This window comes from Arachis ipaensis, chromosome B6 (assembly GCF_059453495.1).
Source record: "Arachis ipaensis isolate K30076 ecotype BB chromosome B6, ASM5945349v1, whole genome shotgun sequence".
NCBI classification, from domain to species: domain Eukaryota; kingdom Viridiplantae; phylum Streptophyta; class Magnoliopsida; order Fabales; family Fabaceae; genus Arachis; species Arachis ipaensis.
This window is the reverse complement of record NC_142441.1, coordinates 6380600-6383466: the sequence shown is the minus strand read 5'-3', so window position 1 is coordinate 6383466 and position 2867 is coordinate 6380600. Positions and strand designations below refer to the sequence as shown.

Genomic DNA, 2867 nt, shown 5'->3' with positions numbered 1-2867 from the left:
CATTTGAACTATTACTCATCGGCATAAACGATTACTTTATTCCCACTGGTTTGTATCGAACTTTAATCCCATTTTAATCTAAAATAAAGTTAATAATAAAAAGATGTACAAGCCATGACGACAAGACAAAAAAGCAAGTAACATAAAATTGGTTGTTATTAATTGCAAATTTCAATACATATCTGGATCGCATTTTATCACAAAAAAAACTTACTCTAAAAGCATCATATCATGATTGTTTATATATATACGGTTAGATTCATCTTTCTAGTTTCTAATCTCTTTATGACTCTTTCTTTTCTTTATTGGTCAACGGTATCTTGCCTCTTATGCGCTTATAAATTAGTTAAAAGGGATAAAGATTATCATTGTTTTGTGTTCTATATGGTTGCACATTAAATGTGCTAAGTTTACCAACTTATATTTAGAATAATTAAATTCAAACAACATTAGCCGTCTTAGCTCAGCGGTAGAGCGCGTGGCTTTTAACCACGTGGTCGTGGGTTCGATCCCCACAGACGGCGTTTTTATCCATTCAGGTTATTTGTTCATTTTATTGAAACACCCCATAAAAAACTAACAAACTAACAACAACACGTGAACAAAAATAAAATTATTTTGACTCCTAAATCTCTCACATAATTTCTTTTACGTTTTTTTATGCTTTCAGAAACACCCCATAAAAAACTAACAAACTAACAACAACACGTGAACAAAAATAAAATTATTTTGACTCCTAAATCTCTCACATAATTTCTTTTACGTTTTTTTATGCTTTCAGATTATTTATAGCGCAGCATGTGTGTTGACTATTGGAGTTCAGTTCATGTCCTCTGATCTTGAAATTTTTGAATAAATATTTAAAAAAGCAAAATAAAAATAAATCACGGGACCAAAGTTGAATGGACTTCAGTTCTTGATTCGTTTGGCGGTGATCGAATCCTTCACGTTTGTAACTTGTAAGGCATGGTTGATATATAACTTCCAACACGTAATTATTATTAACAGTACTATTAAATTCCTATACTTGTTAAATTTCTAAGTAACAATACAAATCATGAGAATTGACAATGTAATTTAACTTTCAATCTTAGTCAAGAATCATGTCATGCAATCAGATTTTGTTTGAAACGGAAGAAAATGTCAAACGAGCATGTCAAGTTTCCTTATGAACGATCATGGTCACGGATAGGGGTGGAAAAAGGCCAGACGACCTGCAGCCTGGTCTGTGTTTGGTCTGGTCTGGCCTGGCCTGTTATTATAAAATAGATATAGGTCCAGGCTCTTTTAAAAGCCTTAATATATTAATAGGCCAAGTCCAGGCTCACTAATTAGTTTTATAGGCCTGTTAAGCCTGCCTGAGCCTGTTAAAATATAATTAAATATATAAATAATTATTTATTATGAATAAAATTATGAGATATTTTAATTTTATTATATTTTATTATAAATATTTTTGTATATTTTAAACATGTTAAAAGTTTAAAATTTTTTATAAATATTAAATATATGACATATTACATATAACTATTTTTATTAAAAAATAATTTTTTTAAATAATATTTTTATTTTTGTAAAAAAAAATTATCAGGCCTTTTAACAGGCTTCAGGCCAGGCCAGGCTGAATAACAGGCTAGGCCTAGTACTTTATAAAGAGCTTATAACAGACTGTAGGCCAGGCTCAGGCCAATTAACTGTATGACAGGCCAGACCTGTTAAAAGCAAAGCCGGGCCTGGTCTGGCCTATTTCCACCCTAGTCACGGACAATGAATTATATATACTACGTATATAAGTATTTTTTTAATCAAATTTAATTAAATTGGTGTAAAATTCAGCAGAAAAAATGCATACATACAGCACACACATTTTTAAAATATAACACATAAAATTTTACACATAATATAAATTTATTGATAGAGCACATAAATCTTTGCACATAATACACAAATTTTTACACATAATACAAATTTTTGTTGCAAATATATTTTATTAGTTAGGTCAGTTAATATTTTAGGTATATAGTCCTCCAAATATGAGAAAGTATGGGGAGCCAATGGAATATTTGTACAATGCGTACAATAGAGGTTTAGAGAGTATTAGAGATATAACCATTAGTATTACCTTTTTCATTAGCGTAAGCTTCTGGGATAAGTGGTATCATGACATGGTATTAGAGCTCTAGATCCAAAATGTTAAGAGTTTGATTCTTGGTGAACCCCAAAATATTTTATGACATGAGATGTTTATTATCCCTAGTACCCGGATGGTTATTCTGATTATTATGGGTGATGTTCATTTTGTAACTCATATAGCCCATTATAAACATTATACAAATAAGCCATTGGCTCCCTAGCGGGACTCTCCAAACATTTCTATATTTCACATAAAAAATTCTATGCTATACAATAAGATTTTTGTGTTGTTCACAAAAATTTATGTGTTAATTGTTAATGTTAAAAATTTTTGTATTTTATACTAAAATTTATGTACTGTACTTTAAAATTTTTGTACTTTAGTGTTCCAAATATTTATAAGATAAGAAGAATATGAAGACAATGATAATGATAACAAAAGGAAATGAGGAGGAAAAAAAGATAACAAAAAATTAAACAACAACAACATCAAAAACAAGGAGCGGTGGCGATAGCGACAATGACGACGGCGATGGCAACAGTGACGACGACAATAACGTTGAAGAAGGAAGAAGGAACGTAAAAAGAAGAAGAAGAAGAAACAGCGATGCTCGTTAAAGTAGAGAGAAGTGGAGCATGAATAGTTTTTATTTTTAAACAACTTAATTAAACTTGGTTACTCAAAACTCAAAAAACTTAAATACCTAGCATTTTTTTATTTTAACAAGAACTAG

At 30.2% G+C, this 2867-nt stretch overlaps 1 non-coding gene across 1 annotated transcript; it reads left to right on the top strand.

The window, feature by feature from the left end:
- The first annotated feature begins 452 nt into the window (after positions 1 to 452).
- Positions 453 to 524, top strand: TRNAK-UUU (transfer RNA lysine (anticodon UUU)). Its single transcript has one exon. It is a non-coding gene; the product is annotated as a tRNA-Lys (tRNA).
- Positions 525 to 2867: the final 2343 nt, after the last annotated feature.